Here is an 18,746-nt window from a genome sequence, read left to right as displayed (position 1 = left end):
TTTGAATAATAATGTTTTCCTTTTCTCTCCTCAGCCTTGGAGACTGCAGTATTACAGAAGAGGGCTTCAGATCTCTTGCATCAACACTGAGATCAAACCCCTCACACATGAGACTGCTGTGGCTGAGTGGGAATAAAGCAGGAGACTCAGGAGTGAAGCATCTTTCTTCTCTTCTGGAGGATCCCAACTGTAAACTGGAGTCACTAAAGTAAGTATCATAAGACCAAACACTGATTTGCTATCAGTGAATTTGACAGTGATAGTGAATTGTCATCCTCTTCACATGTAAAGGGATAATATTAATTCAACAGTAAACTTCTTATCACTCTCCTTATTCATTGTTACTACACACACACTCACACACACATACACTTACTCACTCTCACACACACACACACACACACACACACACACGCTTATACACACACACACAGACATACTTACACACGCATACACACACTAAAACACCCACACACACATTTACAGACACGCAGTAAAACACACATACACACAAACACACATACTTACAAACACACACACACACAAACCCACACAAACACACTTACACACGCACACACTTACACACACACACACACACATACTTACAAACGCACCCACACACACACACTAAAACACCCACACACTCACACACAGACTCATAGTGAAACTAGGGCTGGGCAACGATTAAAAGTTTTAATAGCGATTAATCGCATGATTTCCCTGATTAATCACGATTAATCGCATTTGTATACGCAAATCCAATAATTTATTCAAAAGTAGTGTATACACTGCAAAAAATGCCACTCTAGATTTAAGACAAATTATTACATATTTAAGCATAATTTTGCTTAAAACAAGCAAATTTGGCTGCCAGTGCGTTAAGCAAATTTGACTTGTTAAGATTTCTTAAAATAAGACAGCCTTCACAATTACTCCAAAAGCACAGAATGTCCTGAAATAAGACTAATTCCACTCATTTCAAACCATGTAGTTACTTAAAATAAGCCTGATGTCACTCAAATCTAGTGAACTTCTGAGGCATTAGTACTTGAAATAAGACAATTCAAGCACAGAATGTCCTGAAATAAGACTAATTCCACTCATTTCAAACCATGTAGTTACCTCAAAATAAGCCTGATGTCACTCAAATCTAGTGAACTTCTGAGGCATTAGTACTTGAAATAAGAGACAATTCAGGCTTTTACATAAGACCACAATAATAAAAGTGAAATTTAGACTGACAACACTGATTTCAAGTCATCTAGTAACTTCCAAAGAAGTCTTGTCATCACTCAAACCTGGAGTACTTCTTAAGCAATAAGTTACTTAAAATCAGACCACAAGCTCTTAAAATCAGGAAACGTGACACAACACATTATTTATCACTGTTTTATTAGCCTGTTAATGAAGAAAACCAATAACAGCCATTTGAGAGTAGTGAACAATAATAAGCATCAGAATGCTTAAATGTACTTAATTACATATTACACATAATGATTTAAGTAAACTGTCAGACATAAGGTATATTGACATCTACATAAACGATGACAATTCAGCAACACATCAAACAGTCAGAATTTATCAAACAGTCAACAAATCATTGACAAATGTAGCTGGAAATACATTGGACGTTGTGTTACTGTGTGCTGTCCTGACCTCCAGACATATAGAGAAAGAGTTGGGGGGGGGGGGAGTGACATACAGAAGAGTGACATACAGTAGGAGGTTGACAAAGAGAGAGGGAGAGACAGACTAGGTTTGGATGAATGCTTGACAGTCAGCAAGCACCTTTTTATATGTTGTCGTCTTGTCACTCTCGTGAATAAAATCTTTGAGTACCTCTGTTTGTATTATGGACAATAGCCTAGCAATACACTTGGAATATGTTAACTGGAACACATAGTAGCATCCCATCAGTATCATGAGGGATTCCAGAAGCATGTCCCTTGGCAAGGTCATCAGTTACGCAAGAAGACATTGGGGTCCACAGATGGCTGAAAGCAACGAATTGGGGGAGGGGGGCAGAATGAAGTTAAACCACACACATGAAATTCACAAATGAAAGCATTATGTACTGACACTAAAACCCACCTCAAGAACATGGTACAGTGCCTCACTTGCCGACTTTTCTTGGAGGGGCGGTTGGGTAAGGGAACATTTTTGGGAGCGCCTCCAACAAGGCAATGGCCTGTGCAGCTGCAAACAAAGTGGTATAAGTTAATGTGCAATATTTATGATGACCCTGAAACTATGGATACATAAGAGCACTGAGTAAGCTGCAAGTCAATGTAATGGGTCACTTGTACAAATGACAGAACCCTCCAGTGACAACCACCAGTTTGCTGAGATTCAAGGAAAAGTGTAGTAGCATATCGGCTATGCCGCGATAATGACCACCTCACTGTACATTATCCCTTACACAGCTTTAAGTTTGTATTACTATTTTTGTTATTACATTTCTTACTGCCACTCCATGCCAGCCAGCTAACTAACTATTCACTTCTAGGGAAACCATGCATAGCCAGTCTAGCCACAATCTTTGGCTTTATCTAACCATCTTCTATCATATGTACTATCATAGACATACCTTCAAGAAGTGACTGTGTTGTCTTGTCCAATTGCTCTATCTGTAATTTAAAGAAAAGGGTTGTTACTCTTTCAGAAAGAAAAAAATCTTCAACTTCAAGTCGAAGCTTCACTCAGGGTGGGGGATCCTTAACCTATAGAGTAGCTAGTTAGCTAAGAGCTAACTGCAGCTACTAGCTATTATATCACCAACATTCACACTAAATGAATCTTCTGAACTTGCTTACTTTTTACAGACAAGACTACTAGGGACACTTTCTGACATTGTATTACCTGGCACTAGTTTAAAACATATGAGAGACGTTAGCTCAGTCGACATGGCTTCAATTGAATTATTGTGCTAGGTTAGCTGCCTTAGCTGACGTCAAGTGTGCTAGCTTTGTTTGCTAACAAGTTAATAACTTCAACCAGAAGTCTTGGTCTTTTACAAACATTTTTGTTTTCAATATCGCTGACGAATTACCAAAGTAGGCAGAGGTTAAATTATGTTAACTTACCTTTAGCTTTTGAAGTCGAAAGGCACAGCTCTTGTACTTGCTTCAGTTCACATCACTAGCATGCAGCTCAAGTGACATTTGAGATGTGTTGGGTGCGTTCGAGTGAATTCGATCCTGCCACCGAGTTTGAGGAAAACTTGTGGTTTATGACAACATTTCTGACTGAGCATCTTGTGATCAGTGGTAATCCACAAGTATCGCAAGTATATTTGACTGTGTTTTTTAAGTGATTTAGGTCACTTTTACTACGTGGTGCAATTAAGTGGTTGTTAAAACTCATATCTAGTTAAAAATAACTTGAATTATGACCTTTAATGCAATAAGAAAATAACAAGTGAATTTATGCTTGAAATGAGACGTTTTCAACTTGACACTATTGCTTAAAATAAGACTACCACACTTGAAATGGATTCTTTTAAGATAAAGTGCTCATATCTAGTGTCAAAGAACTCAAATTAAGTTCAAATGTGCTTATCAAGGCAGCGCAAGTAATATTTGCTTGAAATAGGTAAAAATAACCTTATCAAGACAACACTAGGTAAGTCCAATTTTGCTAAAAACAAGACCAACTAGATTTTTTCATCTTAATATAAGAATAATAACCCTAGGTTAGAAAAGCAGTTTTTGCAGTGTAGCCTTTTAACACTTTTAACATCAGCATTTTAGTAGCACAGTAGCAGTTAAATAAAATATTCAGTTTAAATCTCAACTTAAACAATGTTATCAAAGCAAATACAAAATTAAAGCTCATTGCCACTGCCAGGGCATTAATGTTATCCTGTTCGTTATGAAAAAGAAAAAAACTGGCAAAAAAATCCTGAGCCACAATCATATCATTAAAACAGGCAATTTCTGAGGTAACAGCTTAAACATTTTACTTTCATCAGGTAGCAGCATAACCAGTCTATGTTCAGTACCAAATGTCCCTGAGTGAGAAACCAGAAAACACTTTCAGTGCAGTTTGTCAATTCCTAGAACTTGGCACTGTTATTTTAAATGTACTGCCATATGAACTAAAGTGCCATAACATTTGTTGTGCAAACACTTAACGTCAGCATTTTTATATAGTAGCAGTTAAATCAAATAAATACTTTGTGTAATTCTCAACTTAAACAATGTTATCAAAACAAACACAAAACTAAAGCTTATTGCCACTGCCAAGGCATTAATGTTAGAGTGTGGTGAAGCACTATACATTTCACTGCTGGCAGTTACTCTGCTGTACGTAGTCTGCCGAAGCCTCCCTCCACTGTCGGTTTCGTTGAATGATTTGCAAATATCACATGTATGTTTATATGTTTATGGCGATTTTAGCTATCTAACTATCGAGATTCTAAGTAACATGCAGACCAAACTTTGTTTGGTACTCCACGTAGATCATAAACCCTTGAATATACAAACGACTCAATTAAATCGGTTCAGAAATGTTAACGCTATAGTGCTTTTTATCCAGCTCCACAGCAGCTCCACCGTTCACTTGCGTTTGTTTACAGTCCAGCCTTTACCTTCCCAAGATGGCGGCAAGTTGGCACATCGCAGCAATCATAGACATATATATATGACTATGGCAGCAATGCCCTTCTCCATGTTTGTTTATCCGCTCATTCTTTTCTTTTCCGGTTCCGCAGCAGTCAGCAGCAGACTTTTACAAAATAAAAGCCTGTGAGCAACAGACTTTTACAATAATAAAATAAATAATAAAACCTGCGTTAACGCGCAATAAAATTATTGTCGGCGTTAATTAATTGATGCGTTAACGCAATAATAACGCGTTAACGTGCCCAGACCTAAGTGAAACACATAAAATCACACACACACACACATACATACAAACAAACTCACACACTTACAAACACAGAGAGATGCAAACACTAATACACCCACTCTTACAAACAAGCGCGCACACACACACACACACACACACACACACACACACACTTACACGCACACATACACACACACACACACACTTACACGCGCACACACACACTTACAAACGCCCCCACACACACACTAAAACACCCACACACTCACACACAGACTCATAGTGAAACACATAAAATCACACACACACACACATACATACATACAAACAAACTCACTTACAAACACAGAGAGATGTAAACACAAATACACACACTCTTACAAACAAGCGCGCACACACACACACACACACACACACACACACACAGACACACACTTACAATCACACACACACATACACATACTCACACACATATACACTTACACACTTACACACTTACACACTTACACAGATACACTTACCTTATACACATACACACACTCTTACAAACAAGCGCACACACACACACACACACACACACACAGACACACACTAACAATCACACACACACATACACATACACAAACTCACACACATATACACTTACACACTTACACACTTACACAGACACACTTACTCACGCAAACAGTCAACCTTTAGGACTGACAGTCAATCTGTATTGAAATATATAGCAAATGAGCAAACAAAATGTCACACTTTTGTGGCAAATAGAATATCTCTCATAAGGGACAACACAGATGTATCAAAATGGAGGTTCATTGGAACCAAACTGAACCCAGCTAACATGGCATCAAGAGGTGTGAGTGCAAGCACATTGGTCAAGTGCAAAGAATGGATCCAGGGACCAAAGTATCTGTGGAGGACAGAAGAGGAATGGCCTCAAACCCCATGGAGTCCCTCTCACTCGCTCAGGATGACCCAGAGGTGAAAAGGAGCACCAATGTGTTCAGTTTTGGCACCAAAGACAAAGGAAAGGAAAAAGAAAGGGGAAACCCAACAAACCAGCTATTAGAACACTTTTCTAGTTGGCACAAATTAAACAGAGTAGTGGCATGGTATTTGAAGTTAAAGGACATTCTCTTGTCACTTCAGTGGCAAGAAAATAAATCAAATATAGTAATGACACAGTCTCAAGGCCATCATAGTGTTCTGCCAAAGACTGATATTTAGACGACATGGCAAAATTAGAGACAGCATCCTCTCATCGAAAGACTTTGAATAGGTAAAGTAGCATCTACAAGATCCAGTGCTACAGGATGGAGTTTTTACGAGTAGGGGGAGATTGAACAAGTCAGCAATGCCTGACGAGGCCAAGCAACCAATGATTCTGTCAAAGGATCATCGCATTTCTACTGTAGGTCCAATGGGCACCAGAATAATGATGGTACCTTACCTTAAAATAACTGTGGGTGCAATTGTGCATAAAGAGTAATACTGTCTTCACGAGGGCCACCAAGACAACACTGGCACTATCCTGACAACAGCACCAATAATATGTTGGTGTTCTCACCCGATTGTTCAGGCATCAACCATTCAACACAACAGCAGATTAATTAAGTTGAACACATGGTGGCGCTGTCGGTAGACAATGGGTGGAAGACCAGAAAATCCGTTTCCAGGAAGTATTGATTGGTTAAGACCAGACACCTGACCGGAAAACAAGATACGTTTGATTGGCTAATACCTTTACTTTTTTAGAGACAGGACCGTAATTCTGCCGGTTACAGTCTACCCCCCGATTTCACACAACAAAACTTCACCTGTGGAACATTTATCTTTATCTTTAAATGTACTTTTGTAAATGTTTATTCTGGTTTGCAAATAAATGAATCAATAGGAACAACAATAATGCATTTATATTTTAATTTCAAAACGTGTCAGACAATTGCACCCAACTCCACATGAAATGGATTAAAGTGAAAAGGTTTGTATGGAACATTGGATCAAAAGGAACAAACAAGCAATCTGTTTTTACCACACACATTTACACACACACACAAACATGCTCAGCCTCAGCCTACTCAACTGGAGCCTAGTCCTAGTCCTGACCGTGAATGCATCTGCAAAACTAAAGATAAAAAGGACACTGAAATCTCTGAATTTATTTTGAATAATAATGTTTTCCTTTTCTCTCCTCAGCCTTGGAGACTGCAGTATTACAGAAGAGGGCTTCAGTTCTCTTGCATCAGCACTGAGATCAAACCCCTCACACATGAGACTGCTGTGGCTGAGTGGGAATAAAGCAGGAGACTCAGGAGTGAAGCATCTTTCTTCTCTTCTGGAGGATCCCAACTGTAAACTGAAGTCACTTAAGTAAGTATCATAAGACCAAACACTGATTTGCTATCAGTAAATTTGACAGTGATAGTGAATTGTCATCCTCTTCACATGTAAAGGGATAATATTAATTCAGCAGTAAACTACTTATCACTCTCCTTATTCATTGTTACTACACACACACTTACACACATATACTCACTCACCCACACATACACTTACTCACTTACTCACTCTCACACACACACACACACACACACACGCTTACAAACATACACACACACACACGCTTATACACACACGCTTATACACACACAAACACACACACATACTTACAAACGCACACACACACACTAAAACACCCGCACACACACTTACAGACACAGAGTAAAACACACAAACACACATACTTACAAACACACACACACACACACACACACAAACTCACACAAACACACTTACACGCGCACACACTTACACACACACACACATACTTACAAACGCACCCACACACACACACTAAAACACCCACACACTCACACACAGACTCATAGTGAAACACATAAAATCACACACACACACACATACATACAAACAAACTCACACACTTACAAACACAGAGAGATGCAAACACAAATACACACAGTCTTACAAACAAGCGCACACACACACACACACACACACACACACACACACACACACACACACACACACACACACACACACACATACACGTACACAAACTCACACACATATACACTTACACACTTACACACTTACACAGATACACTTACTCACACAAACACACTTACACACACACATACAAATACACACAAAAACACACTAAAACACCCACTTACACAAACACACTTACACACTCACACAAGCGCGCCCACTCACACACACACGCGTGCTTACTCACACACACACGCTCGTGCACTCACACACACGCACACACACAGACTTACTAACAAGTGCGCACACACTCAAATACTTACACACACACACACAGACAGACACACACTTACACACACACACATACTTACAAACACACCCACACACACACACTAAAGCACCTGCACACACAGACAGACACACAGTAAAACACCCACACACACAAACACACACATACATACAAACAAACATACACACTTACAAACACACACAGATGCAAACACAAATACACACACTCATATATACAAACTTAAAAACACACACAATATATATGTTTTTTTTTTTTTTGTTTTTTTTTAACACAGATGCACTTAATCACACAAACACACTTACACACACACATACTTACAAATACACACATACTTACAAATACACACACACACACACACACACTAAAACACCCACTTACACACACACTTCCACACTCATGCGCGCACTCACACACACACACAAACACACGTGCGCACTCACACACACAGACACACAAAGACTTACAAACAAGTGCGCGCACACGCACATACTTACAAACACACACACACACAAACTCACACAAACACACTTACACAAACACACACTTACACGCACACACATACTTACAAACGCACCGACACACACACACACACTAAAACACCCACACACTCACACACAGACTCATAGTAAAACACATAAAATCACACACACACACAAACACATACATACATACAAACAAACTCACACACTTACAAACACACAGAGATGTAAACATAAATACACACACTCTTACAAACAAGTGCACGCACACACACACACACACACACACACACACACACGCGTACACGCACATACACACACACACTTACACACACACACTTACAAACGCACCCACACACACACACTAAAACACCCACACACTCACACACAGACTCATAGTGAAACACATAAAATCACACACACACACACATACATATAAACAAACTCACACACAGAGAGATGCAAACACAAATACACACACTCTTACAAACAAGCACACACACACACACACACAGACTTACAAACAAGTGTGCACACACTCAAATACACTCAAACACACACACAAACACACAAACTCACACAAACACACTTACAAACAAACAACACACACGCACGCTTACACACCCACTCACACACACACGCGTGCTTACTCACACACACGCGCGCACTCACACACACGCACACACACAGACTTACAAACAAGTGCGCACACACTCAAATACTTACAAACACACACACAAACACACAAACACACTTACAAACAAACAACACACACACACGCTTACACACTCACACACACACACACACACACAAACACACACACACTTACACACACACACATACTTACAAACACACCCACACACACACACACTAAAGCACCTGAGCACACAGACAGACACACAGTAAACAACATACACACTTACAAAAACACAGAGATGCAAACACAAATACACACACAATATATATGTGTTTTTTTTTTTTTACATTCCTTTTCACTTTTTTTTGACTCAAAGGAAAAATATTTTTTTAAATCCTTTTCTCTCTACAGCCTGTCAAACTGCAGTTTTACAGAAGAGGGCTCCAGTTCTCTTGTATCAGCAGTGAGATCAAACCCCTCACACATGAGAGAGCTGTTGCTGAATGGGAATAAAGCAGGAGACTCAGGAGTGAAGCATCTTTCTTCTCTTCTGAAGGATCCCAACTGTAAACTGGAGAAATTACAGTGAGTATCATAAGACCAAACACTGATTTGCTATCATTAAAAGGCATAATATTAATTCAGCAGTAAACTTCTTACCGCTCTCCTTTTCCATCTTTATTACACACACACTTACACACACACACTGACTCACTCACAGATGCACAAACACACACAGTTACCGAGATACACTTACTCACACAAACACAATTACACACACACATACTTACAAACACACACACTAAAACGCCCACTTACACACACACACTTACACACTCGCACACACGCGCACACTCACACAAACACACACACAGACTTAGAAACAAGCGTGCACACACACACTTACAAACACACACACACATACAGTGCCTTGCATAAGTATTCACCCCCTTGGATGTTTTACCCTTTTATTGCTTTTATAAATCAATCATGGTCAATATAAGTTGGCTTTTTTGACAAAACAAATTACAAAAAAGCCCTCTTTCATGTCAAAATGAAAACAGATTTCTACACAGTAATGTCAATTAAATAAAAATATGTAATGTAAAATAAGTGATTGCAGAAGTATTCACCCCCTTTCAAATCAGTATTTAGTAGATGCACATTTGGCTGAAATCACAGCACTGAGTCTGTGTGGATAAGTCTCAATCAGACTTGCACATCTGGACACTGCAACTTTACTCCATTCTTCTTTGCAAAACTGCTCAAGCTCTGTCAGGTTGCGCGGGGATCGGGCGTGAACAGCCCTTTTCAAGTCCAGCCACAAATTCTCTATTGGAGTTAGGTCTGGACTTTGACTCAGCCACTCCAGAACATTCACCTTGTTGTCTTTACACCATTTCAGTGTAGCTTTTGCTGTGTGCTTCAGGTCATTGTCTTGCTGGAAAATAAATCTTCTCCCAAGCCGTAGTTCTCTTGCAGACAGAATTAAATTGTCCTCCAGGACTCCCCCATATTTTGCTGCATTCATTTTACCCTATATCTTTAAAAGCCTTCCAGGGCCGGCTGCCGAGAAGCATCCCCACAGCATGATGCTGCCACCACCATGCTTCACAGTGGGGATGGTGCGTTTGTGGTGATATGCAGTGTTTGGTGTCCGCAAAACATAGCGTCTTGTCTGATGGGCAAAAAGCTCCACTTTGGTCTCATCAGACCACATACATTTCTTCCACTTGACCATGGAGTCTCCCTCATGACTTTTGGCGAAGTGTAGTCGATATTTAATATGCTTCTATTTAGTTTTCTTCAACAGTGGCTCTCTTCCATAAAGCTTTGATTGGTGAAGAACCCGGGCAACAGTTGTTGTATGCAACGTCTCTCCCATCTCAGCTGCTGAACATTCAGAGCAGTCATAGGTGTCTTGGTGGCCTCTCTCACTAGTCTCCTTCTTGCACGGTCAGTCAGTTTGTGAGGACGGGCTGCTCTAGGCAGATTTACACATGTGCCATATTCCTACCATTTCTTCATGATGGATTTAACAGAATTCCAGGGGATGTTTAGTGCCTTGGACATTTTTTGTACCCTTCCCTTGACTAATACTTCTCAATAACCTTTTCCCTGAGTTGCTTGGAGTGTTCTTTTGTCTTCATGGTGTAACGGTAGCCAGGAATACTGATTACTGAATACTGACCAATGAATGGACCTTCAAGACAAAGGTGTCGTTATACTACAATCACCTAAGATACATTCACTGCACACTGATCCCAATTTCATTAATTGTGAGACTACTAGCACCAATTGGCTGGACCTCTGTTGAATTAGGTCAGTCACTTTAAAGGGGGTGAATACTTATGCAGTCACTTATTTTACATTACATATTTTTATTCAATTGACATTAATGTGTAGAAATCTGTTTTCACTTTGACATTAAAGAGGGCCCTTTTGTTTTTAGTTTTTTTTTATTTCATGATTGATTTATAAAAGCAATAAAAGGTTAAAACATCCAAGGGGGTGAACACTTATGCAGGGCACTGTACACAAACTCACACACACATACACTTACACACACACACACACACACACACACTTACACAGATACACTTACTCACACAAACACACTTACACACACACATACTTACAAATACACACACACACAAACACACACTAAAACACCCCCTTACACACACACTTCCACACTCAAGCACACACTCACACACACACACGCGCACTCACACATACACACGCGCACTCACACACACAAACACACACACAAAGACTTACAAACAAGTGCGCGCACACACACAAACTCACACACACACACACACAAACTCATACAAACACACTTACAAACGCACACACACACACAGACTCATAGTGAAACACACACACACACACATACATACAAACAAACACACAGAGATGCAAACACAAATACACACGCTCTTAGATACAAACTTGAAAACACAGACACACACAATATAATGGAAAATCTGGATGACTAGATGACTCCTGTTTAATCCTGACGTGGGTTGTTACTAAAACCAAAATCATTGAATTCAGTTAATTAACAATAAGACCTTGACCATAGCACCATGCATTTATAACTGCATTTTGAGCAGTAACACCACCTCAGTGTGCATTATTTTCAACCTTTCAAATGCTCTGTCATCCAATGTTCCTGACATTAAATATACTGCAAATGTCTTGTTGTGTTTGCCTTGACTGAATTATGACTATATTATCACTGTAGACTCTCAGACTGCAGTATCACAGAGGAGGGCTATGCTAGTCTGGCTTCAGCCTTGAGGTTAAATCCCAATCATCTCAGAGAGCTGGATCTCAGAGGAAACGATCCAGGAAAATCAGGAGTCAAAATGCTTTTAGACCGAAAGGAGGACCCGCATTGTAAACTGAAAAATCTCAGGTAAATCTATATCAAGACCAAGAAAATGAATAAGCTGTTTTGCTTGTTTTCAAAGAGTTTCAAAGAAATAAAAAAGATAATTACGAGTATATACGAATTAGTCTTTTTCATCGCAATTTACTTAAACCATTAGTCTCTTTATTTAATAGCCACACCTCATATTATATCAAGCTGTTGACCATAGAAGAACATTATATTGAAAGTGAAAGGATGAGCTCAGCTGTTGCAATGAAAACTGAGCCTGTAAGATTTAAAGCTGCTGAACCAAGCAAGCAGACTTATTGAATCAATATTGCTTCCTTTCCCATGAGAAAAGCACATATGTGACTGCTCAGTTTGCTTTTTTTATTTTTGTAAGAGACTGCCTAGGTAGAAGTTGTAATGTTTTTGTGTGTTTTTTTTTATTTAAGCATCAGTGATGATGTTTTGTGTCAGACAACAGACATCTTTATTGTCTCTATTTGAACAGGTTCCTGAAAGGAAGTGCTGCTGAGGAAGCCTGTGCTGCTGTGGCTTCAGCTGTGGGTTCAAACCCCTTACTCATGACTGAGCTGGATCTGAGTGGGCTCATGCCAGAAGCCTTGGGAGTGACTCAGCTGTGTGCTTTACTGGAGGATTCCCACTGCAGACTGCAGAAACTGAGGTTAGTGGATGCTGTTACTTTCTCTTCAATCAACATATATTAGCTGCATTCTTCTCTTTTGGAGGAACCCAAATGTAAACTTGCCTAATTGGGCAGTAGCTTGTTCTGTTTCCTATCCTTTGTTATTCTCTATAGGAGTCTAGTTAAGTCTCTTGAACAAGTAAAAGGTGCTTCCTATATGCAATGAATCCAGAGTTTTTCCTAAGTGACAGTTGGCCAATATCTAGCACCAACCTATTTCCCCAAAGAAGCCTGTTAGCTCAGACATCATCACAGGGCTAGAGATCTCTGCTGTAGATGAGAACAACTTTATTGCATTACCAAAGGTGTACACTCAGGAAAGCATGCCAGTAGACACAAGTAGTATTCCCACCAATGATGATATCTCTAGATTTCCTTTCCTTAGGGAGGTGAACATTCTGGGGACGGCCCAGTGTTCCGAAAGCCCGATATTCCGAAATCTCAATATTCCGAAAAATAGTCCTCCTGGCGAAATTTAGAAATATTTTAAGTGGCACAAAACACACACAGCATTTAGTTTGCGCAGCTGAGACGCTCCACGGGCTATCACGCATAGCCTATAACTTTTCCTAGGCAATATTTGTTAACTTAGCCTACTCTGATTTTGAATATAGGGTAGGCTACCACTCATGCGAAGGAAATCACCGGCAGATTGTCGCAGGACATTATGCAGATCTTGTCAAGCACTGACAAAGCATGCATGCGTTGGCAATCATAAAAGTATTTTTGCAGTGCAAATGCCATGTGTGTATAATAGTATTATGAATTAAAGTTCATGCTTGTGAAATAAATGCATTTATATGTTTATGATTGTGTGATTCATTGGGATGTGCATGTCGGCTATAGTGGTTCACGTTAATGTGCTCACAATTTCGGAACAGCGGGCTGTCGGAATAATGGGCCTTCGGAACATTGCCATGGAACCAACATTCTTACAATCAAAGCTAATCTGGAGTTGTTGATTAGCAGCAATGTTCCAAAGGCTTTAGAACCCGTGGGAAGGGGTCAACAGCCAAGGAGATGGACCATACGCAATTAAAACCAAATTGGGCTGGGCTGCCAACGGTCCTCTAAATGGATGTTGCATGGATAGCTGTCCTAAAGTCACGGCAAACAGAGTTTCTGTTGCAAACCTGGAGGAGCTGTTGTTGCAGCAGTATGACCATGACTTTAGTGAAAGCTCAGAAGACAAAATGTAAATGTCCTTTGAGGACAACAGATTCATGACTAGAGCAGAAAACTCTGAGAGGTGGTGCCACAGGACGAGCTGAAAAGATCTGATGGCAAAGTCTGGTACGTCCTACATCATGGTGTGCACCACCTCAAGAAAGGTACCATAAGGGTTGTTTTCCATTGGGGTGCAACTTATTTGTGGTACACTTTTGCAAGGTCCAGATTTGACAAGCTCTCTCTTTGGTGTTTTTACAAGATTTCGAGAAGAGCAATGATGACAGATATTCAGGCAATGTTTCATCAAGTTAGAGTGCCAAATCAGATGTCTATTTCTGTGGTGGCCTAATGGTGATGTTGGTATACCTCCAGTTGAGCATCGCATGTTGGTGCACCTTTTTGGAGCAGAATCATCTCCAAGTTGTGCAAACTTTGCACTAAGACAGACAGCTAGAGACAACAAGAGCGCATTTCATCCGAAGGTAATAAGAACTATTGAGAACAATTTCAATGTTGATGACTGCTTGAAGTCCCTCTCATCTGAACAGGATGCAGTCAAGGAGCTTACATCTCTGTGTCAAAAGGGAGGATTTTGTCTGACCAAATGGATGATCTGTTCAGGCACAAATTCCAAAGGAGGACAGAGCAAACAAATGAGCAAACAAGATTTCACACTTTTGTGGCAAATAGAATCTCTCTCATAAGGGACAACACAGATGTATCAAAATGGAGGTTAATTGGAACCAAACTTAACCCAGCTGACATGGCATCAAGAGGTGTGAGTGCAAAGCACATTGGTCAAGTGCAAATAATGGATCCAAATAAATGAATCAAGAGGAACAACAAAAATGCATTTATATTTATATTTATATATTTAAATTGCACCCAACTCCACATAAATACTCTGAATTGATTTTAAATAATCATATTTTCCTTTTCTCTCCTCAGCCTGCCAAACTGCAGTATTACAGAAGAAGGCTTCAGATCTCTTGCATCAGCAGTGAGATCAAACCCCTCACACATGAGAAAGCTGTGGCTGAGTGGGAATGAAGCAGGAGACTCAGGAGTGAAGCATCTTTCTTCTCTTCTGAAGGATCCCAACTGTAAACTGGAGAAATTACAGTGAGTATCATAAGACCAAACACTGATTTGCTATCATTAAAAGGCATAATATTAATTCAGCAGTAAACTTCTTACCGCTCTCCTTTTCCATCTTTATTACACACACACACACAAACTGACTCACTCACACACACACACACACACACACATACTTACCGAGATATACTTACTCACACAAACACACTTACACACTGTAACGGTGCGGCTGCCCGTTACCACAATGGTAATCCATTACGAGGTACAAATAAACACACTGGACAGCGCGGGGTACGAGCACACCGTTTATTCACACAGAACTCACAGAAACAATAAAAGGGGTTGTGATGGTGTCTGATCATTGGTAATTAGTTAGGGTATAAAGAAATTATATTAAATTATTGTCTTTGGGTAAACCTGTGGGTATTGCTTTAGAGATGCTATGGAGTGATATTTAGGATGACTATGTGAAGTGCTAATGATTGATTATTGCGATGTGTGTATTGGTTCAGGCCGTGGTAAAAAAAAAAATGCGCAGAACAGATCTTGAGAGCAATGAGTGAGAGGGGAACAACTTCCCACCCCTTTTGACGTCAGGTAAATTGTTAGATTGGAGAGCGGCAGGGTGAAGTTTGACTCACGATTTTGGAGAGTGACTTTACGAGTTTGCCACTGAATTAGTTCTTGGATTTAGTTATTGAGTATTATTATTTGGAGTTATTGAGCATTATTGTTTGGAGTTATTGAGTATTATTGTTTGGAGTTTTTGTTTCTTTGCGTTTAGTTTTCTCCATTCTGGCGTGTTTTGCCGGCTACCACTGGACAATAAACAGTTGCCATTTTCTAATCAACGCCTGAGACACTGCCTCCAGTTCATTTTACATTGCCACGAGGCCGGCCATTCTACATTTGGTGTCAGAAGTAACTGGAGCCTCAACCGGGGGCAGTGTCGAAGATGCGACCGAGACTCAGACAACTAAAGACGGCGATGCCCGTCCACAGCCAGAGGAGCAGGTGGGCACCAGCTCAAAGCCAGTGGATGAAGGTGAGGCCTCGGCATCCACAAACCCAGCAGAAGGGGCAGTGGGAGAGTTGACGACGCTGATGACACGGCTACAGGAACTAGAGCAACGCCATCTAAGATCGGATAAAGTGGTGCAGTCCCTGGACCAGCGATGGAAGACGAAAAATCCCAATCTCCATCAACTTCGAGGCCAGATTGGTGGAAGTGTTCCAGTCTGTTCGGCTAGACACGAAGGGCCGTGTTCTTCCCTGGGACGACAGCCGTCGTCTGTAGAGGAGGGGGGAAATATAACGGTGCGGCTAACCGTTACCACAACAATAATCCATTCCGAGTTACAAATAAACACACCTGACAGCGCGGGGTACGAGCACACCGTTTATTCACACAGAACTCACAGAAACACCACTAGCGGATTTCTGCGCGAGCAGGACGGCATCCCACACATCATACATACTGTGACTAAAGAGCCTGCCGGTCATCGCGTGGCAGGCGGTGTACGGAGCTGTACGGTGGCGTGTGGACGTCTGTCTGCAGGACGTTGAACTGTGGGTACGGAACGTCAGACGGGACATGCCAAGTGGGTGTGATAAAAGGGGTTGTGATAGTGTCTGATCATTGGTAATTAGCTAGGGTATAAAGAAATTATATTAAATTATTGTCTTTGGGTAAACCTGTGGGTATTGCTCTAGAGAAGCTATGGAGTGATATTTAGGATGACTATGTGAAGTGCTAATGATTGATTATTGCGATGTGTGTATTGGTTTAGGCCAAGGTAAAAAAAAACCCGCGCAGAACAGATCGTGAGAGCAATGAGTGAGAGGGGAACAACTTCCCTCCCTTTTTGACGTCAGGTAAATTGTTAGATTGGAGAGCGGCAGGGTGAAGTTTGACTCACGATTTTGGAGAGTGACTTCACGAGTTTGCCGCTGAATTAGTTCTTGGATTTAGTTATTGAGTATTATTGTTTGGAGTTATTGAGTATTATTGTTTGGAGTTTTTGTTTCTTTGCGTTTTGTTTTCTCCATCCTGGCGTGTTTTGCCGACTACCACTGGACAATAAACAGTTGCCATTTTATAATTAACGCCTGAGACACTGCCTCCAGTTCATTTTACATTGCCACGAGGCCGGCTATCCTACACACACACACATACTTACAAACACACACACTAAAACACCCACTTACACGCACTCTTACACACTCGCACATACGCGCGCACTCACACAAACACACACACAGACTTACAAACAAGCGTGCACACACACAAACACACACACACACACACACACACTTAACGAGATACACTAACTGGTTGTTGTCCCATTTTCGAATCCTGTGTACATCAGAGGACCTAAAAGTTTGCTGCCATATATTGCGATTGGTTCTATGTCTGATTGGAATATTTTGAGCCTTACAATTACTGAACACTGTACAAACCATACAGATTTTTCGTTTAGATGACCCCATCTACATGAATAGGGTGAACAAATTTCAAGTTAAAATACTACAAAATAATATTCTCCTCCCTGCCCCTACAGCATTATAGGGGGAACAAAAATCATTGCATAGCGTTTTCTAAAATGAATACACAAAGAAAAAAACTAGTCTTAGAAATCGTATTTATGGTGTTGTGACCAAAATGTCTCTCAGCCCCCTTGCTACAAGTCTCAATATTCGGCTCTCCATTTCACACTGTTAGCCTCCTATTCTGCCACTGACATACATTCAAACTTCTCATTTGTGTTTTTCGAGTTTTTGTTATTCTCTCTTCCTGTTGTTAACATTTTAAACTCTGTTAAACATTTAGTACATCTGATCTAGTCTTCACTAACAGTTCAACTTGCAGATACAAAAATCAGTTTTCTGTCAGATGATTTGGGCTGGAATCGGGCCTCCAAGTTCCCTGTGTGCTGCACTTGTCTAAAATGTTCCTTCATATGGTTTGTTCTTTAGCACTTGGACCTTTGTTGAGAGTTTGTTGCCATCTAGTTCCATCAAAAGTTTTTGAGGAACCACAAATGTGTACTTCAGGTTTGTTGGATAGCTCAAGTCCAGTGAGAACATGAGGCCAGACAAATGGC

The 18,746-nt window shown here is 40.4% G+C and overlaps 1 long non-coding RNA gene and 1 pseudogene across 1 annotated transcript; one reads left to right on the top strand and one right to left on the bottom strand.

Moving 5' to 3' along the window:
- LOC105897392 overlaps positions 1-18,746 on the top strand; it is a 233,822-nt pseudogene that overhangs the window by 61,195 nt on the left and 153,881 nt on the right.
- LOC122128702 lies at positions 1,754-2,014 on the bottom strand. The gene is made up of 2 exons (XR_006151574.1): positions 1,877-2,014; positions 1,754-1,839 (listed from the first exon to the last, which is right to left on the bottom strand). It is a non-coding gene; the product is annotated as an uncharacterized LOC122128702 (long non-coding RNA).

This window comes from Clupea harengus, chromosome 23 (assembly GCF_900700415.2).
Source record: "Clupea harengus chromosome 23, Ch_v2.0.2, whole genome shotgun sequence".
NCBI classification, from domain to species: Eukaryota; Metazoa; Chordata; class Actinopteri; order Clupeiformes; family Clupeidae; genus Clupea; species Clupea harengus.
The sequence above is the reverse complement of the archived record's forward strand: the minus strand, read 5'-3'. Positions and strand labels throughout refer to the sequence as shown.